At 39.6% G+C, this 24,072-nt stretch overlaps 1 protein-coding gene across 4 annotated transcripts in view; it reads left to right on the forward strand.

Annotated features, from left to right (window-relative positions):
* The first annotated feature begins 1,532 nt into the window (after window positions 1–1,532).
* The window catches only part of taok3a (TAO kinase 3a), a 108,708-nt gene continuing 86,168 nt past the window's right edge, over window positions 1,533–24,072 (forward strand). For 2 of the 4 annotated variants that reach the window (XM_072587298.1, XM_072587296.1), the window contains exons 1-2: window positions 1,533–1,858; window positions 17,973–18,075. The gene's annotated coding sequence lies outside the window, so the exon portion shown is untranslated. Of the gene's footprint in view, window positions 1,859–2,988; window positions 3,008–17,972; window positions 18,076–24,072 lie in introns of those variants that run through there. The other 2 variants (XM_072587300.1, XM_072587297.1) reach the window with 2 other exon arrangements.

The raw sequence follows: 24,072 nt of genomic DNA on the forward strand, positions 1-24,072 counted from the left end.
AGGTGTATTTTATGTTAAACCTTAAAATAATAGTACTGAAAATACAATGAAGTGTCAAATCATTATTTAATTCACCACTTCTGCAATGCAGCATATATTTGCCAGTGCAATTTACCCTTCCTTGTTCGGTTTAACATTTTCCATGTTAAATTAACATAATATTTCTGAAAATAATAAAATGAGGAAATGTTATTCATGGTGGCTCAGTGGTTAGACTGTTGCCTTTGAGACTCAGGTTCAAATCCCCACTCAGGGGACTCTCCATGTGGAATTTGCACATTCTTCCCCATATCTGCATGGGTTTCTTCTGGGTGCTCAGGTTTGCTCCCACAGTCCAAAGGTGTGCAGGTCAGGTGGATTGGTCGTGCTAAATTGCCCATAATATCAAAAAAGCTGCAGGCTGGGTGGATTAGCGGTGGGAAGTACAGAGTTGAGTTGGTGCATCTGGATGGGATGCTCTTCAGATGGACTTAAACTAAAGGAAGCACATTTTACATATAACTAAATAGACGCTTTAGTTTGAGATTATCAGCAAGTTTTATAAAGCAGAATACCTCTGATACGTCTAGATGAAATGTTTGCAATCATAGAATCCATACAGTGTGGAAGCAGGCTTGATGAGCTGATCTGCCTGCTTCCACACTGAATGGATTCTATGAATGCAAATATTTCATCTGAAAGTATCAGAGGTATTCTGCTTTTTAAAACTTGCCGATAATCTCAAACTAAAGTGTCTATTTAGTTATCTGTAAAATGTGCTTCCTTTAGTTTTATTCCATGTGGCATAGTGGTTAGCGCTTCTGCTTCACAGTACCAGGGACCTGAGTTTGATCCCAACCTCGGGTGACTGTGTAGAGTTTCCACATTCACCCTGTGTCTGCGTGGGTCCCCTCCGGGTGCTCGGGTTTCCTACCACAGTCCAAAGAGCGAAGTATGTTGGTCATGTTAAATTGAGTGTTCAGGGATGTGTAGGTTGGGTGCATTAGTCAGGGGTAAACGCAGGGGAATGGTCTGGGTAGGTTAGTCTTCGGAGGTTCGGCGTGGACTTGTTGGGCTGAATGGTCTGCTTCCACACTGACGGAATTCTAATTCAATGTGAACGTTTAAAAGACCAAGACGATTTGAATTCGGTCCTGGTTCACTTCCTAAATAATCTTATAAAAATATTCGAGTTGATTCAAAAGTAGCAGGGTGTGTGAGACTCAAAAGAGAGAGTAAGGACTGCAGATGCTGGAAGCCAGAGTCAATTGATGTGGAACTGGAAAAGCACAACAGATCAGACAGCATCCGAGGAGCAGCTATACTCAATTCAAATAAAAATAACGGATCAACAGCCCAGTAAAGTTTACTGTACTTTTTCTGTCATCTTTGCCGACACTGGGGTTGCAAGTGAGCAAACACATCATTGCAGTTGGTTCACTGCACGTCTGATGAGTCGTGCGCAGCAGGACAGGTCATCCGGAGGACTACCTTGGCGGGGCAGGCTGTGACAGGGGCTGCCCTCTTGCCGCCCGCCTGGGTTTTCTTTGGCAGGAGGCGGCGCGTCGATGCGGCCATATTGGTTGTGGCGAGAAAGCGTCAGTTGGGCTCGCGGCCGGGAGCGTTTAGTGAGTGGAGTGACTGGTTGTGGTGTAGGAGGAAGCAGAGGAGCTGTGAGCGAGTGAGGGAAAGAAGGTGGGAGTTCCCGGTGTCAACAGCAGCCGGCCGAGGAGGAGACCGAGGAGGTGGAATCAGCTGTCAGTCTGTCTGTCACCGCGAGCTGCTGGGAGGAGCAGCGGAGGGGGCTCCGATGCGTTTCCGCTTGCGCCGTTTGGCCTTCACCAGGAAGTCGAGCTGCGGCGGGTGTCCCGGAGAGGAGGCAAGTGCGGGAGGGATTGAGGGAGGGGAGCTGGGGGTGGGGTAGAGTTGTTGGCCGAGAGGGGGGAGGGTGTCACCCCCCCCCCCCCCCCCCCCCCGGGGGTCGAGAGAGTGCTCCCACACCCCCTCCCCTCCTCTCTCTCCCCACACCCCCTCTCCCCACCCTCGGGGTTGTAGGGGGGGGGGGGCTGGGGGGGAGAGTGTTTTATTTTCGTGAGTGAGACCCGTGAGGCTGGGGACGGTGTTGGGTAACTCACGGCGGTCGGGGTGCCGGTCTATTCCTGTCGTCCTCTCTTCCTCTCCCGGGGTGTGTGTAGCCGCTTCCTGCTCTCTCCATGTCTCTCTTACCCCCCCCCCCCCCCCCCCCCCACTCCACTCCAAGCCAACCCCACCCCCACAGCCCGAGCAGACGGTCGGAGAGTGCTGTCCCTGCTCGGTGTCCGTGAAGAGATGTCGTCGGTGGGCTTGATGCACTTTTCCCTTCTCTCAAACTTCCCGGCCCATTTTGCTCGCTCTGTTGTGGGACCACGCACTGCTGACTTCTGTCTGTCTGTGTGTCTCCCTCTCCCCTCCTTTCACTTCACTTCTAATCAGCAGATTAGCCCGAGTCGGGCGGGGTCCCTGCACCATATCAGGAGAAGGTTATAAACTCCATGTGTTCCTCCCAGTGCTCGAGCAGAAGCTTTATTGTTGTTTGCAATACAGTATTATTTGTGTGTGCGCCTCGCCATCCACCCACTTCTCTCTCCCTTCTTCTCCCCCCCCCCCCTCTCTCTTTCTCCCTTCTTCTCTTCCCCCCCCCCCCCCCCCCCCCCCCCCCACTACTGTCTCTCTCCCTCTCTGTATTGACGCACGGAGTTGGCAGGCGCGTCGTTTTAAATTCTCAGAAACAGCCAGCCTTCTGCATGTTGCTGTCTGCTGGCCAGGTGTGCAGTATGCGGTTGCGTTACCCTCTATCCAAGACATCTGTGGCTGGATCCTCCTTGGATCTGCGCCCAGATACATCGGATTGCCTGGGTTTGTGTGAAATGAAATCGAGGACTGCAAGTCAGCATTTTCTCAGTGCTTCAGGAATCATGGCACTGTTTAACGGACTGCGTCCATCAGGAGGTCTCCAGTTCAGTTGCCCTATATTCCTTATGATCATAAGGTCAGATCATTAGATTAACTGTCTGTCTTAAGGAGTAATGCAATGCAAGAATGTGTATACAATTGATGCGCGATGAACCCCAGACATAGATCTCTTTTCTGCAATAATTTGCAAGAGATCTAGAATTGAGTGATTTGTTCTGTTTTGAGAGCGCATTGAATCAGTTATCATTTGCCAACTGTTTATTATGTCAAGTTGAGACAATTCATTTTATCCATATCATAACTGCCACATTGAAAATGCGTTCAGGGACCCAAGATTAAAATTTTTGCCATTTTGATGTGAAATTTTTTTTTACTTCCCTACTGGCAATTAAAATACTTCTATCTGGACATACTTGTGGGCATAGTCCTGTGGTCACGAGTGCCTTTCAAGGAGTTTTTCCTGGACTGACTTTCAAAATTTAACCCTGGATAGAGAAGAGAAACCATGATAAAGCACCACAACATTCTGGGTATAACTATTAAAGTTCTTGTTATTGATCGCCATCAGTTTTAAAGTACTTAGTAAATATGTTATTTTAGGCATTCATGGTCTCTGCCAAACTCTTCACGCTCCCTGGTGACTACTTTTCCTGACTTCTCACTCTGAACGCTCATTAGAATTGGACCCAATCTCTCCATTATATGGACATGATTTCTAATTCATCACTGAGCCCTTTCAAACACGTATCCCTCTTCCAACCAGCATCTCATTCCAAAGATTTCACTCTCTTCACTCAATCATCTTATCTATTGACATCACCTTTTCAACCATCTACCTCCCATCGCTGCCCTGCTAAGTCTCTCTCTTCCCCACTCCATCCTAATCTGTCTTGATTGGCAACCCAGGTAAGGAGCCTGGGCAATATACAGATGCAGAACACAATCTTTAAAGTTACCATTTACTTTGCTACTGCAACCACCTTTTTTTCTGTTATTTAAAGACTGAATTACATTTGCCACCCTCTGCTTGTGTGAAGATGGTACACTGGCTCCATTTAGGATGCCCTGCCAAATATACTTTCTAATGTTAAACACACTTTGGGCTTACTACCCATAGCTTGTTGGACAGTATCAGTCCAGAGACTCCAGAGTGGGTAGTCTCACCACAGTTGTGACTGCTGCTTCCAAGGATTGGGAGCAAATCTAAATGAGTTCTACAATACCATTACAGGTAATGACCTACAGTCTTGGTACCCCTGCTTTAGAGAATACAGCCCTCATTGGGGAATGGTATCCTGTTGAGAGAGCATATGGGAGCTACATGTAATTTATGACTATTACAAATACAATATGTAGAATTAGGCTTCTGTTAACCTGCACCATGAATTCCAAATGATCTTGATGGCAATTATGAGGTCACAGATGTGCAGTCAGACTCTGAAGTATTGTATCAGTATTTCAGATTTATTTATTACGTGATGTTTTTGCTTTACTCTTTTCCACACTTTGTTTAAACAAAAATGCAGTCTTTGACGACAAAAAATGAAACGCAGTAATAGGCCACTTGATTCAAGGTTTTGTCACCTTTCCTCTTCCACATAAGCAAATAATCTGATCATATCAACTCCGCCTTCCTCATATCCTTTCACAGATTCCTTAGTGTTGAAAAAGGCCATTCAGTCCATCAAATCTGCACTAGCCCTCCAGATCCAGGCACCACCCTATCCATGTAATCCCGCATTTACTGTGGCTAAGCCACCTAGCCTGTGGAACCCTGGACATTATGGGTAATTTAGCATGACTAATCCATGTAACCTGCACATCTTTGGACTGTGGGAAGAAACTGGAACACCCAGAGGAAGCCCATGCAGAGATGGGGAAAAATGTGCAAACTCCACACATATCAACCACTGCTCAAATCAGGCCAAGCCTTCTGGCACTGACAGACAATACTGCTAACTTCTGTGTCACCCCTGATCCTCCCCCCTTTTTTCTCATTAACTTAGCAAAACTAATCTTGACTCTTGATATAGTTCCTACCTCTTGCTCCTCAGAAGCAAATTTCACCAATTTTCTCATTTCCCCTCCCACATTATCCCAGTCCCAAGCCTCCAATTTGGCACCACCCTTACCTGTCCATCACCTTTCCCATCTATCCACTCCATCCTCCTCTCTGACTTATTACCATCTCCCCCACCTTCATCTACCTATTGCATTTTCCACCCACCTCCCATTTATCTTTCGCCGCCCCATCCCAATCCACAAGCCTCTTGCTGACGAAGGGCTTATGCCCAAAATGTTGATTCTCCTCCTCAGATGCTGCCTGATCTGCTGTGCTTTTCCAGCATCACACTCTTGACATAGTTCCTACCTCGAACCTCAATCTTGAAAGAAAACTTCAAGGTGCCACAATTTGAAGTTTCTTGTGTCTCTGCCTTTAATAGTGATCCCTGAGCAAAGAGGAGTACTCCACTTGCCAATAATTTATCTCATGCTTCTTTTAATTTAAATGTTTTATTTTGTTCTTTTCATTAAATTTTCGATAGTAAATCTTATTTGTGTTTCTAACACATCTGTAACTAGCTTTTTGCTGTTTTTGAGCTAAGTTCTGTAGCCTAACTTTTAACTGAAGCTCAGTTACTTTGCATTTTTGGGCATGGAAAAAGAATCAAAGTAACTGAGCTTCAGTTAATAGTAAGCATATAGTACTGTAATCTCATGCAACACGAGACACCAGGAAGCAAACGTTTCCTCGTCCTAAATTACCCTAGCTCCCAAAAAGCTTTACCAATTTTGCATCTTCTTTCATAGACTTCCACCATTTTAAGAGAGGAACAAAAACCGAAGTAGTTGGAGAAACTCAGCAGGTCTGGCAGCATCTGTAAAGAGAAAGCAGAGTCAACATTTCAGGTCCAGCGACCCTTTCCAGACCCAGAGACTTTTTCCAGCTCTTTCTGTTTGCTTCAAAATTCCAGCATGTCCTTTGTTTTTGATTTTAGATTAGAAAATTAGATGAAAATCAACACTTTAAACAGTTTGATGACATGTACGTAACAAATTCAATCTTGGTTGCATGTGTTCCGAGACTTGAGAAAACCACTAAATAGGAAGAAAGTGTTCTCATTGGCAGAAGGATTCAGAACCAGAGGCCAATGATTTAAGGCAAACAGGAAAAGAACTGGAGAAAATATGCGGAATTGCGCATCTACACAGTTATCAGAGGTCCAGAGTGCGCACTCTGTGACTGTGGTGTAGGCAGATCAGGTAGGGCTTTCAGAAGAACTCAACATTAGATGGACACACAATTTGCAGACCTATTGATAAAATGTAGACACTCTGAATGAACTGACATGCTTCTGCAGAGAGATGTGTGGACCTGAGGATGAACACCCTTTTGTGACATTTCTATTCTAAGATGACTGAGTACAACTGGAAGAGAAGCCAAATGTCAGTGTTCACTACAAATTATTCGCAGGTTAATTTAGCAACGGCGTTGCACGATTAGTGCACCCACCAAATGAAGCTAGTCACAAATCGAGTTTAAATGTCAGTCCAAGGTAGATGCATTTAATAAACCATAACATTAATCATACTTTAATTGGAAGCAGGTTTGGAGTTACGGAACAGTGATGCAACTTGGGTTAAAAGTTCATAGGATATTCAAATGAGCATCTCTAGCTGGTATGACTATATAAAATATAGAATTTCATGAGAGAATGATGAGACTCTAACACAACAATTGTGATTGCAAGTGTGCATATCATACCCATTTCCAAATTCTTAAAAATCTGAGGCAGCAAATTCCATAAATAACATGTCTTTACAGTAGATCAGTGAGTAGAATACAACATGATGTAGACTAAATCTGGACAAGGAAGATCCCACTTATATTGCATTTTTGGCATGGAGAAAGAATCAAAGTAAATGGTATCTTCGTTGCCCAGATTTAGTTTACATGTCGTATTCTATTCACTGATCTACTGTAAAGACATGTTGTTTATGGAATTTGCTGCTTCTCAGACTTTTAAGAATGGATATGATATGCACACTGGCAATCACTGCTTCACCGAAAACAAATTACTTTTAAGTCCAGCTTCCTTGTGTAACTGAATCTGAAAGCCCAAAAGTTTAGTGAAATGTTTTGAAAAGTTACATTACAATGTTTATAATACATGCTAGCACAAGCAAGTGATTCACATTCTGAAGATAATCTTTTTGAAGACGTTCATTGATTAGATAGTGAGCTATTGAGTTGATCTATACTAGTTGTGCTTTTCTGTCAAACATGTTTTCTTCTTAACTCACACATTGTTCCATCCTCAAATCCCAGTGGTAACTGTACCTGCTACATTAGTGATTCATTTCATTTCCTGGTGATGAAATACTGAGTAAAAATATTAAGCACCGATTTGTTTATATAATGGGTGTTGTGTATCACGTTTTTGCAATGGCTGTACAGCTGACTCAAATTATTTGAATCTGTCTTGTTGGCACACTAAAATCGTTCTCATTAAAATATATTATTTTTATTTGCTGAAATAAAGTGCAGTAATATTAGTTGCTGAAAAAGTCTTGTTTCGAACTCAGTTTTACCAAGGGGTTATTCAGCAGATGCCCTTCCAATTTGTTCAGTGTTCACATATCCTGAATTTGATGTCCTGTTTAAGGCAGTCATGATAACTATGCCCTGATTTACTGTTTCCAAAAAAAGTCTAACTTTCAGTTATATTAACTTTAATAGCTTAGAAATTTAACTAACTTGTGATTGTAAGTACTTCAGGCTTTTATTTAGCTCTTGATGACTTAACGTTTAATATTTCCAGCATTCCTTTTTGTTAGCCTTTCCTGACGAATTTCTGTAGGCATTTTATTAAGCACAAATGTGTTTCAACAAGCATCCAAGGAAATTTTAGCAGATTTGTGTAATCAAACTAATTCTGAAAAGCCACGCTAAGAATTCTAACCTAAATATGGAGGTAAATAATGAAAGTGGAAAACTAGGGAAACAGTAAACTGGGAAAAAAGAGCAGTGGGAATATTTTAATTGTTTAAGTAGGGCATGTGTATCAGGGTCCAATGTTGTGCTTATGCCAGACAAACAATTGTGAAGGAGATGAATATCATACAACCTCTTTTGATTTTACCAAGAATTATGTTTGAGTTTATTTCCTTATGTTTGCACTGTCTGTTTGGTTAAATATTAAAAATATTTTGCAACAATGAATGAGTCACTTGAAATTGAAGCTTCTAAGGTCTTCAATTTTTGCTCTTTTTTCATGCTTCTGATTTTTAAGTCCTGGAAAAAGCATTGCAGTTTTTGCTACATGCAGATTTTTTTTGTTGTGAAACTTCCTATGATTTGACAGGGTCAATGGAGAGAAAATATCCTCTTTGGGAGTCCAGTATAAGGATTCATAACGTGTAACCCTCAAATGGTCTAGCTCCAATTTTGCCAGGGATCTATTCTCTCAGTGAAAGCTGAAATTGCTGTTAAAAGCTTATGGAACTAAGGTAGAATTTGGGTATGTATCAGCTAATATGCATTGCAGGTGGTCAAGTTCAGTGAGATTGAATGAACTTCTCATAAGTATCTCAGAATACCAGTGTGATCAACTATTTGTGATACGACAGTATCTGTTTTTTTCTGATCTTGTATTCTAATGGGAAGTGGCCCGTCAGGATTGGAGGAGGTTTTGTGTATGGTTTTGTTTCATGAGTTTGAACTAATGATAGAGTCTTGAATCAATTGACATTGTACTTAACTGAAGATACACCAAAACTGAATTTTAAAAAAGAACATAATAGAATAACCCTTTTTTGCCAAGATACAAAGATGTTGGCTTTCTTGCTGCTCAACGTTTTTCAGCTTCATGTGAGTTCTTTTAGGATGGTGTTTTGTAGAGAGTTGTTTAGCTTAGACAGTACAGAATCAGGCTATTCTGCTCAGCCAGTCCATGCTGAACCTGTTGCTCCATTCAAGCTGCCTCCTGCCTTTCCTTGTCTAACATATCATGAGTATAATCCTGTCTGGTCACTTCTCGCTTGATATGCTTATCTAGCCTCCTTTTAAATGCATCGGTGTTATTTTCTTCAACCATGCTGGGTGGTAGCGAGTTCCACATTCTCACCACCTTTTGGATCAAGGTTTCTTCAGAATTTCCTGTTTGATTTTTGAAACTGTTGAATTGATGGCTTCTAGTTGCACTATTCCCCATGAGGAAATATTCTCTTCATTCAAGAGGTTTTTAAAACAAGTTATACATTTTTTAAGAGGTGAGTAAGGCATAGTGTGCCCTCTTGATATGTATGCTCCTACATTTGTGTTGAAAATATCCTGTAAAATAAGAATGGACTTTTAAAGAAAAGAAATGGTTCAGGCGCAGTCAAGGTACATTGAGAGGGAAAGGTGGGGTAAGAAAGCCAAAACTGACTGGATAATATGAATGATGAGAGGTTGAGGAAGAAGTAGTAGAAAAAAGATGCTTACGATGGAAGTGAGATGACTAACACGTGAGAATTGGGCTGAATATTAAACTTAAGGAAAGTAAAAGAGAACCATAAAGATGAGGGAATCAGAGAGCAAACTAGGAAACTCTTGGATTTTCCTTTTAGGTGCATATTACGAGTAAATCAATCAGTAAGTGTATATGTGGAGCTGAACTGGAACCTGAAAGGAGATGTGCACATGGAGGGAGAGGTAATGAATGAACCCTTGCACTTCCACTTATCAAGCTAGACTGTTGTTAAAGGCGGGGAAAGAAGAGGTATTTGAAATAGAAGATGGGCTAAAAAGTGCTATATTCCAACAATAGATTGGTTGTGTCCAAGGATGTTAAGGGAAGTTGGAGCGCACTATCCATTTAGGTAATGGAATCCCAGCCAAAATTGAGTCACTTGGAGCAATGTCATTTAAGGAAAGCCAATATAAAGTTCTTGACAGCAAATCGGATTGATGGAACCTTTTGGTGAGGAAATAAATGGTTGAGAGTAATGGGATTGATGTGATGTATATACAAGTCCAAAATGTTGAAGTGGTTCTTGTGGAGTGGTGGCCATGTCTCTGTCTCTGAGCCAGGAGGCCCATTTTCAAGTCTCACCTGTCACATAAAAATATTTCTGATTCGGTTGATTTAAAAACATGGAGCAGACCTATAGGTATTAAATTATGCATCATATAATCTTACCAACCGTTTAATAAGCTGAGCTGTGTGAAATTTAAAGGATCGTGGAACCATGTCTAATGACTGTTAGAGACTAAGGTTATTCCTGGATTGGAGGAAGATATATAGTGGAGCTCTGTGGGATTGGTATGGAAACTAATGCTTTTTTTGGTACAGTCATGACCTAGACTTGAGTCTACAGAACCTCATTTTAAATGTGGAGATGGTAGACAGTACAAAAGCAAGGAACATTTTTTTATATACAGATGCAATATCAGTTTGTCTCAACTGGAGTATTGTCAAATTCTGGGCACTGTACTTTATGAATGATCGAGGTTTTTGAAGGATAATGCAATAAAATTTAGAAATTGTTCCATGCATGAGAAACTTTAGTTATGTGAATAGGTTGGATCCCTGAAGAGAAGTTTGACAAGATGTAATAGAAATTTTTCAAAATCATGGCCTGCTTAGACAGTGTACAGTGAAATGGTATGGTCAAGAACTATGGCAAAGCAATTTAAGATGAATGGCAAAGGGGCAATGAATGAGTTGAGATTTTTTACAATCAAGTGATAAGAAGTCTAAAGTTCATTTCCTGAGAGAATTTAGAGTTGGGAGATGGGAATGGAATGGGCCTCCTGGCTCAGAGACAGAGACATGACCACCACCCCACAAGTGCTACTTCAACATTTTGGACTTGTATATACCTCACATCAATCCCATTACACCTAAAGCCAGTTTAGGTGTAATGAATAGAATGGCTGCACTGCGACACTCTTCAGTAATTCTGAGTAGATTAGATTACTTGCAGTGTGGAAACAGGCCCTTCGGCCCACCAAGTCCACACCGACCCGCTGAAGCACAACTCACCCAGACGCATTCCCCTACATTTACCTCTTCACCTAACACTACGGGCAATTTAGCACAGCCAATTCACCTAACCTGCACATTTTTGGATTGTGGGAGAAAGCTGGAGGAAACCCACACAGACACTGGGAGAATGTGCAAACTCCACACAGTCGCCTGAGGCGGGAATTGAACTCCGGTCTCTAGCGCTGAGAGGCAGCAGTGCTAACCACTGTGTCACCATGCCGCCCAATGTTCTGGTTATATTTTTGCACTAATTTATGACCTTTTTTCAAAACAAAATGTTGATTAGAATTAGATGCAGCACTGCAGATATTGCCTGATAAACGTTTGCTTAAAGTGGGACATGGAAAAGCACAGTAGGTCAGGCAACATCCAAGGACTAGGAGAGTCGATGTTTTACGCATATGCCCTTTATCAGGAATGAGGCTTGCGGGCCAGGTGGCTGAGAGATAAATGGGAGGGAGGTGGAGCTAGGGGGAAGGTAGCTGAGAATGCAATCCTTGTATAGAGAGGAGGAGAACTTCAAGGTAGGCATCCTTGGGTTTTAACCTTACTGTGAAGCCTCTTCCAAGGATGCCAACCTTGAAGAAGAAGTTCTCCTCCTCTCTATACAAGGATTGCATTCTCAGCTACCTTCCCTGTAGCCCCACTTCCCTCCCATTTATCTCTCAGCCACCTGGCCTTCAAGCCTCATTCCTGAGGGCTTATGCCCAAAATGTTGATTATCCTGCTCCACAGATGCTGTCTGACATGCTGTGCTTTTCCAGCGCTATACTCTTGACTGTGATCTCCAGAATCTGCAGTCTTCACTTTCTTCTACATGAATGTATTTTCCAATTCTATACGACAGCAATAAATTTTGTTGTTTAGTTTGATTTTTATTTAATGACCTTGTCAACCCTGTTATGATCTCTTGAGACTAACTTTTTTGAAATAAAAATTCAAATTCCCAGTTGTTTACATGGTGAAGTCATGAGGAAATTTTTTTGTAAAGCATAAAAGAAAGCAATAAATGTTGGTAACTACTAATATTCTCTGAAATCCTCAATCAACCTAAGTTGAGCATGAATTAACAGACAAATCACAGTTGATTATAATTTCAAAATTTATTCCTTAATGGGTGCTAGAAACAAAACATCTTGTGAATGGTTCAGGTGTCCATTGTATAAAGATTTGTTTTATCCCTCGGTCGTAAAATTCCTCCAAGCTTTCTCTTCCCTCAGACTTTCAGTTTCTCATCTGGAATTTAGCTTGATTCTCAACTGACAACAATGCATGATATTGCAGCAAAAATGCAAATGTTTGTAGAATCCTCCTACTCCTCTTGATGTAGCTCAACCAATATTATCGTCAATATTTGCTGTCTCCTAGTTTCTAGATTGTGGTGGTATTGTTTAAGCCTGCATTCTACTATTTTCATGTAGGTTCAAGGGATTTTGATTTGTTTCCAGAGAAACAGACTGAAATGGAAAATTGAGGGTCAGTTTTCCCCCACAATCAAGTTTTCTTTAACCCTCTGACTTTATGATGATGACAGATGCATATCCTATTCTATGATTGAGTGATTTATATTGAAAGAATTGGGCAAATGTGATTTGTCTCTCAAATTCTTATTGGAAAGGTACTGGCAAGTTTCATTGACTGATACAGTCAAAGAAACATCAGTTCTGTAACAATGGATGGATTTTATCAATGTTAGGTTATGCTATTTGGAATGGAATATTCAAAAGGCAAATTTGGTCAAATCTGTTTGAATTTGTTAAAGCAAAAAGTGACTTGTACCATGCTATGGGACAAGATAAAGAAATGCATTCAAGTCAAAATAAGTGCTGTTTTAAATTTTAGCATGCCTCAAACAAAATGTGCAATTCTGCATTGGCGCAAGTGTATTTTATCAGGGATTTATTCAGAGTTTCTTCGTTATTGTGACTCCTTGACGTAGTGAAGAAAAGCAAAAAAGACAAAACAATATTTAGTATCTTTGACAACTTGAAAACAATGATGGGCAACTACACCTGTTCTAGCAATACCAAGCTGTCAAAACTGTTACTGTAGCCATTTCACAGGGGACAAAGTGGGAATCAAACAGCCGGTTAGTTATTTTTTTCTAGGAAATTGAATACTTTTCAAGGGTGAAGTAATGACTGTAGGGAAGGACAGCCAGCTTAGTCTTGATTATACAAAACTTTATTTATAAATACAGTTCTGAAGAGACTTATTTACTTAAATTGCAACTCTTGAGTTTTAGGTGAGAATTTAAAACTTTATTTTGGAAACCAAATACTTTGATCAAAAGGAGTTTGTGTAGGATATGTTATGAAAATCAGTATTTGATGGAAATATAAGTAGTACTAAAGAAGTGTTGAACTTTCTTGATCAAAAACAAAAATCCTAATTTTTTTTTGAGGGAAATGAGTTGTATGACATGTGGAATTTTCATTTTTGGGCATTGGATTATGAAATAGAGGCAGAGGGATTTGGATTAGTCCTTTTGACCGTTTTGTTGAAAAGTCAAACTAATTCTAGAACAGTGACCTAAATAAGTCATTGCTAGATGGTGTAGACTTCAGCCAATTGTCTTGCACAACCCACTGGTGTTAATGGATAAGCTGTTTATGCTTTTGAGCTTATGACAGGCATGCTAAGTACATCAAAGCTGTTAGTTTTTATTTTGACTTCAGAGCAGAAGAATAATGTTTTACAGCCCAGGTTAAACAAGAGCATAGTTCAGTTCCAAAGAAAAGTTTTTTTTTTTCTTTTTCCTAAAAGAAGAGTTTTTCTTATTTCACAGGGGTGGTCACCTCAGCACAAGTGATTTCTTCCCGCCCCCCCCCCCCCCCCCCCCAGATTGTTTTCAAGCCAAGAGAGCTTGTGTAGAAGTCTTCAAGTTTTTAGAACTAATAAACTTCAGGCCATCATAATTGAAAGGTTCATATCAACGGACTCTAAAGAAAGCATGAGAAAAGGGAAGAATCTGGAAAGTATCCATTTTAGTTAATGACTTAAAAAGCAGAATTGCATAGTGTTGGAAAACAGGTTGAAGCTCTTTGCTTGAGATATTTGTAATCCTAGTGTTTTTTTAACTTTGTAATGCATGTTTTTGTTTGGTAAAGAATATTTGCATTCTGTGACTTTCAGTAGCTAGCCATCACTTTAACAAATTACAAAAATTTAAATACATAATCTATTATGCCAAGTGTCATTCTCGCATCTGACTTGTCCAGTGTTGCCATCAGCTGTGGTCATAACACTTATTTGTATAATTTGTGGTTAGTTCCTGTTGAAATTTTGAGTTTACTTGCATGGGAAGTTTTTGTTTGGGGTTTAATTTGTTTATTCCTGTTCATCCTTGATGGCTTCAAAGATTTGTTGAGGGATGTAGTAAGAGCTTAAATCTCTTTTTGGCCAATGGCACTTTGATACTACATCTTGATTAATGTGCTCCTATTGCATTTGCAAATGAAACACTAGTGCTTCTAGACTTGACACAGAAACTGGCTCACTTTGTATTAAAGTGCTGAAGTCTGTTTATATGGCATTCATGCCTTAGTGATTGTGCTTTCATGTGTTTCTGTTTCATCTTCCCAAACCAAGCTAAAATATGCTTGAATGTGTTTATGCAGTAGCCACTAGAAAACTCTTGCATTTTCATTAACCTGCAGTGAAATACCACATTGTGAATAGACATGCATACAGCCTATGTAATGCAGTCTATTTTCAGCTACGTAAAAGTTGTGTTATAGTTACTTGTGTTTTTGCAGAACTGAATTTGGGAAAAAACTTGCAATGAATTCTCTCAGTGCGGTGAGTGTGTGCTGTTAAAAGGCATAATTGATACAGTTAGCATGAATATATTAAGCAGGAGGTTTGATGAATACAGGAGGGAAAGAGAAATAGATCTTGGCGGCAAGGCAAAAGTTTAAGTGGGGAGAACCTTATTTGGGGAAGGGTTAGCATACTTTGTTTGAACTGAGTGGCCTAATTGAGCAAAGTTTAATCTTAATCACTTGTTGATAGGTGGCAAATAGATGATGGTGCTTCACAAATACCCATGTTACACATGCAAGGTATTGATAGAAATCAAATTTGTAGGAAGTACTCCATTAATGACCATTATTACACTGGAATAAGTGGTGGGGTTGCATTTCAGAATGGCAGTCATTGCTGTGTTCAATAACTATTTAAAACAACAGTACACAACATAAATATTTTCATGTGTTCATGTTAAACATCATTTTGGTTGTAGTAAACATCTTGATCTGAGGGTAAGCAAGTATTTAGAAATAAATGGAATTTGACAACATGGTTACTGTTTGGCCTGTTATAGCAGTTTCAACTGAAGCTTGATCCAACTTGTAAAATATAATTGTACTGGAGTTTCTTCTTGCATGTCATGAAATTGTAGAATTGGTGTTTAAAATGCAAATGTATATAACCACTGCTATTTAAGTCAGTAAGCTGTGTCACAACAGCTGTTTAATAATATAATTATATGTTGCTGTTGGGGTTTTATATTAATAGCTGAATCTTTGAGGAGTTATTAGAGCGATAAATTTGAGGGAAGTTTTGAGGATGTTGAGCTGGAAAAACAGAATTCCAGAGTGTTGTCATTTGTATAAGTGCCAAAGTTGAAGTTCTACAGGATCAGCTTTCTGATTGTTCTCCTATGCGTTTTGAAGCTCAATCTGTAACCCAGTGATATTGTCCCTACCTCTGAAGTGAAGTCAAATTCCACCTGTTCCAGAAGTGTCATAATATCTCTGAACAGGTTGATTTAGAAGATAGCTAAAAGTAGGGAAGTCTGTAGAAGAACTTGAGGTAGTGTCTGGAGTATCACTTGCAGTTTTGGTCTCCTACTTAAGCATGGATGTATTTTCACTTGAGTTAGTGGAGAAAAGATTTGCAAGTTTAATTTCTGGGATGAAGGTGTTAGATTTAAATCACTAACTTAGAAGCATGATGTGTAATCTTATTGAAACATTAAGCCTTTGAGGAAGCTTGACTAAGCGGTTGCTAAGACAGTGCTTCCTATTGTGGACAAGTGGCAGAGTTTTTAAAAAAAAAAGTGGTGTCTCCTTTTTAAAATGGAGGTGGGCTATTTCTTTTCTCCATATTATCAAGTCTCCTACTATACTTATAATGTGTTTGTTACATTCCCAAGTATTACACAGCTTTGAAATTGTCTGGTCCCCTCTATCCAAGTCTAGGTCAATGAATGCAAGGTAAGCTAATGGTCCTGATACCAAACATGAAGGACGCCACCATATGTTTCTCCCAATCTGAAGAACAACTATTTGTCTTACTCTTGACTTGCCTCCTGCAAGCCAATTTTAAATAAAAACTAACTGGTATGCAGAACTTAAAACTTGGATAAAAGAGTAGGTATGGATGTTGAAGCTTTTTGTCTTGCACTTGTCAGAATCCTAGACCAAAATAAGTGGAAATTGAAAAGTTTAAGTACTAGTAACCGTTTTAGCAGTGTTTAAACCAATTTTAGCTAATTTGTGTACGTAATCTAGTTTTAACGATAAAAATATAGCACAAAGTAGTACTGAGTGCAGTTGCATGACAGTTGTAAATCTTGTATGCCCTCCGGTTAAACGTACAAGATCTTACGGCATTCCTTTTTTTTTTTGAAGAATTCTTTACACTTCTTTAGTCAACATTTAATCCTTGAATTGTCACCAAAGTAGATTTTCAATTTGTCAATTTTGCTATTTAGGTTGTGTCATGTAAAAAATTGCTGACCAATATACTACAAAGCAGCATTGACTATATTTGAAAGGTGTTTTGTTGCCAATTTTGTGGGTCAAAGTGTGTTGTTGCAAAAGTTGCTGTATAACTGCAAATTTTCTAACTCGAGCTTTAGGAAAGGGAATCTGAAACTGATAATGAATTTGATGTTTTGAAACCCTGTAACTTGTTTCACAGTATTCAGTTTTTTAAAAATCTCATAATCTGATTATTTTACTTTACTAAATTGATGCAAACACAGAAGACTTCCTCCACCCCATCCACATTCCTAAACTCAATTCAAATCCAAATTGTACTGGGGATGGGAATTAGGAATTGTGAATGAAAGCCATTGTCTTGGCTTTCTAAGAATAAGCCAATTGAGAGCCTCAATTTGCTAGAATAGATTTAACAAATCGTTATAACTTGACCTGTGTCAGTCAAGTTTTGCAAGTGTATTTTGAATAAAGCTGACAGCTTAATCTCTCATTAAAATTGCTTACCATGTTGTCTAAAAATATTGCACACAAGTGTGTTGTCACAACTGACTCTATGAACTAGAACCATAAGCTGTGTTGTTTTGAGATGAGCAAGTTTCTCAAATTTTGTTTATTATTGTGGGTTGTGTGTTGTCTCAAGACTGACATTTCTTGCACATTCTTAAACCTCCTTTAATGTTGCTATGAATTTAATTTTCAGATAACTTCTGAAAATTATTTATGGTTAGAAGTTTTCACAAGCAAAAGTCCACAGCACCACTGAGGTTCTTTTCTCCCTCTGACATTTTAAACAATGTTAACTATGCTCTGAATCCACAGAACCCCCTTTTTTATTGTTTTAATACTGGGCTAATTAATAAAAACATGTACTTTTGTATTCATTTATTTTTAACAGCAAGTAAGCCTGCATTCCAGACTCGGTCATGACTAGAATGGGCCTGATTTTGTTTAGATTGGGGAGTGTTTAGCAAAATGCCCAAAAGTAATTGGAGGAGGGAAAATTCCATACCACTAGCATGTGGAAGAACTGGTTGTGTTTCATTCTGTCCATTTTACATTTTTGAAAGTGTTTTAATCGGAGTTTCTGCATACCTTCCTTTCCTATCACTTGGAATTGGAATTATGTGTGTAATGTACTAAAATTGTTTAGATATCTCTATGTAGTCTGTAGTCAGTCTATAGTCATTGCTTCTCCAATTATTAAATGTAAGCATATAAAGGGATGTCAGAAGCTACAGACAGTTTTAAGATTAATTTATTCATTTTTAAATTAATTCAGGTACCATTGTGTGAACTACGAGATCCAAGAACAGCAACTATCCAAGAAATACACAATAAAGTCCTGATAGGGAACAAGTCGCTTCAGTGAATTATTTTTGAAGGTATGTTTGACTGCTTAAGAGTATTTTTCTGGTAATGAAAGTTGAGCAACCTTATGAGTTCAAAAAATTTGACATCACATTGTTGAAGTTGATCTTTAATGTCTGCATCTTAGACCCCAATGTTTCAGCCCTAATATTTGGAAGTGTACTGGCCAATTTTATGTGCAATTTTTGCACAGTTGATGTGATTATTTTATGCCCACAGGCATTTCTTTACAGAAGAAAATCATACAAACCTTGGTTTCAAATTAATTCCCATACTGATTAGATGCTACCAATTGGAGACAAATTCTAGCTAATTGAGACTGCAGTACTAAATATTCAAACCATATTTAAAGTACACAACAAAAAACAGACTATTGTAGAACTTTTTTGTATATTTCTTGTTTTAAAACTAGATATAGTTATTTGTTCAGGCATCTACTTGTCTTCTAACCAGTATATATTTGTGTATTAAAGCTGATGGTAACAATGATGCAATCATTGGAAATGACCCAAGCAAGATTTTCACAAATGTTTTAAAATTGGTTCTTTTTTTAAAAAAACACAAACCTAATTCAACCTCCCATCTAGCAAAGATGATTAGCTTCAGGTAAAGCTAAAAGTTTTACTTTTTAGACAAAGTTGAACTTAATTTAAGAATAGAATAGAAAGTATGTCAGTGGGATTATTTTTCAGTTTTTGGTATGGGGCTTTTCTTTTTCATGAAGGGAGTGTGTTGATAAAGGCTAGTGCTTGTTGCTCATTGTAACCGCTTTTTATCTGAGTTAGTCACTCGACCATTTCAGTGGGCCTTTCGATTTTAGATTAGATTCCCGACAGTATGGAAACAGGCCCTTTGGCCCAACCTACCCTCTGAAGAGTAACCCACCCAGACCCATTCCCTATATTCACCCCTCACTCTGAGCAGATTAGCATGACCAGTTCACCTAACTTGCACATCTTTGTGATTGTGGGACGAAATCCATGCTGACACAGGAAGAATGTGCAAACTCCATACAGTCAGTCACCCAAGGCAGGAATTGAACCTGGGTCCCTGGCATTGTGAGGCAGCAGTGCTAACCACTGAGCCACTGTGCTGCCCATTAAGGGTCAACTACATTGCTGTAGGTCCATAGTAGCATGGAGGCCAGATCAAGTGAGAATAGCAAATTCCCTTCCCTAAAGCATGTTCAAGAACCAGATTTTTTTCCTTTTATTTGTAATGACAGTTGGTACTTTCGCATCATTACTAATGCTAGTTTTCAGTTTCAGAATTTACATTCCAATAGCTGCAGTTGAGATTTGAACTGATGTCCTTAGTGCCTTAACTTAAGACTCTGGGTGATACCAGTTTGAGTTCAGTGGCTGCCCAAGTCCACTAGGCCACCATCTTCCATTAATGCTGCAACTTTCCATGGGCGAGCAGCATCAGTGCTTTTGTTTTTTCCAGCTCCCTCAGAGGCAGCTCTGAGTGAACATAACCTCTGACACTATTTTTTTAGATTTCTCTTTTACTCCACAGTACCAGCAGTAGTACTTATTGTTCCCCAGCACCCATGTTGTGTGTGCACGCAGATGTTTGGACACAGTGATAAAATAAGTCTGTAAATCTTTATTTATATTCCACCACCAGGAAGAAAGGAAGCACCCATATGGCCAGAGATCAGCAGTGCCCTTCTCATGATCAAATAATGAAGGGGAGGGCAGGGATTACATCAAAATAGATTTGGAGGGGGAAATAATACACTCCCTGCAGTGCCCACCTTTCCCTGACAATCTCACATGTTGGTCGACATTGCGTGCTCCTTCTCCAGGTATACCCGGGCTCTGACGTAACCATGGACGAGGGGTAGGCAATCGGCCCGAACAACCCCCTCCACGTCCTGTTGCCTGGACCTGTTTATGGCCAGTTTGACCAGACCCAGAAGTAGACCCAAGAGGAGGTCCTATGACCTACCCTCACCTGCACCAGGTGCCCAAAGATTAGGAACATTGGTCTGAAGTGCAACCAAAAAGAGAAGAATGTTTTTAAGAAAATCAAAAGGGGAATGCAAATGCCCACCCCCAATATATACATGGTCCACTGACTCCACAGTACCACAGGAAATTTAGTTGGACTGGGAGTCCGTGAACCACTGCAATCTGTGGTTACAGGGGACTGCTGTGTGCAGCACCCTCCACCTCAGATCCCCAAGTGAAAAGGAGAGGACTCCTGTGTAGAGAGCCCTCCTCTTGATCCCCACCACCTGGTGCCAAATGGGCATGCTAAGGTGTGTCTGGGCGGTGGATGGTGTGCAGCAGCAGTTGGTACAGGGCCCACTCTTTCATGTCCCTAGAAGGGGCAAAACTAAAACTCCAGAGACTGCTCAGGTTGTAGGGCACAGGCTCCCACAGGACGTATGGCTCCTTGGGGCCAATGGGAAATTCCATCCAGGCAGCAGCATCAGTATTCATGTAGTATATGGTGGAAACATTTATTTAAATACAATAATTGCCCAAGCAAATTGCAACGAATACACTGGTAGAGTTGAAATTTGACCATCTTATTTTGAGAGAAGAATGCTGCTGACTGGAAACTTTTTAAAATTCCTGTTGCGCATGTGTATTAAAATAAGTTGGAGGTCAAAGCAGAATTTTTACATAGTTTTATTTTCATTCTCTCAGCAAGATCAAAATCTTGCTTGAGATGTAGTATTACACTTGCTAGCCAAGGATTGATGGGTGATGCTAGTTTGAGATAAAAGCCTAATTAGCGAGTTTTGACAAGATTTGTATCTCAGATTAGGTTCTGATTGTAAATTTGCTTGCCGAGCTGGAAGGTTCATGATCAGATGTTTCATCACTGTACTAGGTAACATCTTCAGTGGACCTCTGGATGAAGCATTGCTGCTGATTCCTGCTTTCTATTTATATGTTTATATCAGCAATGCTTCATCCAGAGGCTCACTGAAGATGTTACCTCGTACAGTGACGAAACATCTGAACATGAACCTTCCAGCTCAGCAAGCAAACCTACATCCAGGACTCTTAATTATTGCAGTTTGCAAGACCAGAAATTGAACCTAGAACTTCCCACTGGCTACACTATGGTCCTTTAGTGTGTTGAATGTGTGCTAATAAAACTTGCGCTGCCCTAAAATAGTTATGCACATTCTGCTCTATTTTATTCCACTTAAATATATTTGGCTATTGCTTTTTGCTTAAAAAAGCAATCTATCTACTCCAACCAAAGAGAAGCCATTTAGTAGGAACATTTTTTAAAAAGCAAATCAATAGGAAATATTCAACTCATCCACATTGTTTATGCTGCCCTATCATGTGGTGCCAACAAAAATCTTATCAGTCTAGAATGCACTAGTAATTAAATTTATCCTTTACTGATAAGCAGGTTGAGGCTTGTATGTACCAGTGAACTTTCATGTCAGGACATAAAGCTGAGAAGCAGACCTATCAAGGTTAATATCAGTTAATTGTTTCAAATTTACATTATTCCTGGTTCTACTTACATTTAAAAGATTCAGTGTAGATTTATGTACAAGCCACAGTTTAGTTTGACCATTTTGTGTGCCAAAAATAACTACTCATTCTTCATATTTGGTCAATCAGCAATTTATTGTTCCTGAATACCACTCTCTTCATATTTAATACACAGTTCTCCCTTTGAGCGAGGTTACTGTTGTTGGCACAATACCCACGTCTGTACTTCAATTTTTTCACTGCATTGTGTTCACAAATATGTTCAGTAAATCTCATTTTGATTACTTGTCCTTTTGTGCTGAACCCACCTAATATCTTAACTATTGCCTATTCTAGTACTACCTCTGTCCATTATTCTAATACGTGATCTATTCTTTCTACCACATTGTCTTTCAGTTTCAAAGGCTTTCAAAGTGATGGGGGGGGAAAAAATTAAATGAAACTAAACCCACTGCCTGTACATGTAAAACATTCTCAACGAAAGAGATGAATTACTATCATAGTAGGTACGAACTGGTAGACATTACTGATTTGTTACATGATCACCAAGATGGAAATGAAAGTCCAGGATATTTGATCTTTAGTAGGGAGGCAAATGGTAAAAGGTGAGGTGAACTCAGGATGGAATGGTATCTTGGAAACGCAATCTGAGAAATCGGTCAAGTGGATTTTAAACAAAAAACAAGTGACAGAAAACACAAGTGGAAGTAGTTTATAACCCCATTAAAAGCTATTTGAGTAGAAAGAACTAAAGATTAAGAAATTAGAGGCATTTATAAGTTTATGCAGTAATCATTTGATTTGTCCTATCTTATGGACTGGGTAAAGCCAATTTGAAGTAATTGTGCCAAAGATGATATTGTAGAATATGTGAAAGTTAATTTGCAGATGAATATAGTGTGGAAACCAGTCAGTGCAAACAAGAATAAGTTAATAACTTGATAATGGTGCCTTCAGGAAATTGTGACTATAATATAAACTTCGTATTGAGTTTGAGAATTATTTCCGAAAGTTCAAAACTTCTGAATTTGGGTCTGAATGGAGGAAACAAGGTATGAGGGGCAATTTGGCTAAGGTAGATTGAAAAAGTAGATTATCATAGTGTGATGAAATGGCAAATTGATTTAATAAATGTTATCATCACAATGGATACTTCTTCTATTTGAATAATAGACCATTGGGAAAAAATGATTTCATCTGTGCTCAAGATTTGATTACAGGAAGATGCTTAATATAGCTAAAAAGTAATCAAATTGAGGATTGAGAAGGTTATGGAATTTGGCAAAGAAAAATTGGAGGTGGTCAGTGAAGCAGGTTACATCAGTACAACGGGATCTTGATCAGATGGGCCAGTGAGCAGAGGAGTGGTAAATAGAGTCTTATTTAGATAAATGTGAGGCGCTGCATTTTGGAAAGACCAGTCAGAACAGGTCTTCTATATTTAAGGTCCCTGGGGAGTGTTTCTGAACAGAGACCTTGAACTGTAGATTCATTGTTCCTTGAAAGTAGAGTTGTTGGTAGATAGTACAGTGAAGAAGGCGTTTGGTATACTTTCCTTCATTGGTCGGAGTATTGAGTACAGGAGTTGGGAGGCCATGTTGCGGGTATACAGGACATTGGTTAGGCCAGTTCTAGAACATTGTGTGTAATTCTGATCTTCTGATTGGGAAGATGTTGTGAAGCCTGAAAGGGTTCAGAAATGATTTACAAGGATGTTGCCAGGATTGGAGGATTTGACCTACAGGGAGACATTGAATAGGCTTGAGCTCTTTTCCCTCGAGTGTCGGAGGCTAAGGGGTCACCTTAGAGATTTAGAAAATCATGAGTTGTATAGATTGTCTATTTATCCTATGTCCTTTTTTTTTCTAGATTTTGGAGGTGTCCAGAACTGGAGGGTTTAGGGGGAGAAAGATTGAAAAGGGACCTGAAGGGATATTTTTTCCATGCTGAGGGTGGTGCATGTATAGAGCTACCCAAAGTGGTGGAGGCTGGTACAATTACAACATTTTAAAAGGCACATGGATGGATATATGAATGCGAAGGGTTAATAGGGATATGGGCCAAGTGCTGGCAAATGGGGCTACATTAGTCTAGGATATCTAGTTGGGATGGATTCGTTGGACCAAAGGGTCAGTTTCCATGCTTATACATCTGTCTCTATGACTGCAAGTACCAGGAAATTTACCGAGAGAATTTGAAAGCTAATGAAGCTTAAGGCTGATTGTTGGAGCATCAAAGGCATCTAAAAGGGAATAGATTGGAGAAACAAATCGTGGATTCCTTGGAGGCAAGAGAGGTTAGAGTGGCGTGTAAGAAAAGGGTCGGCATGAAATAATGGTCATGATATTTTGTGTGTCTCTCCATCATAGAGAGACGAACCCTCTGCCTTCTGAAATTATGCCAGACCAATTATCCAGTATAATTGAAGAACTTGAGATATCGTCAGTCATAGAAAATTAGTAGTATTAGAGAAGTTAGAGGACTTCAAATTTGTCACATTATCTAGGTAAGCCACTTTCTTGAATTTCGTAACAAGTA

Source organism: Chiloscyllium punctatum, chromosome 17 (assembly GCF_047496795.1).
Source record: "Chiloscyllium punctatum isolate Juve2018m chromosome 17, sChiPun1.3, whole genome shotgun sequence".
NCBI lineage: Eukaryota > Metazoa > Chordata > Chondrichthyes > Orectolobiformes > Hemiscylliidae > Chiloscyllium > Chiloscyllium punctatum.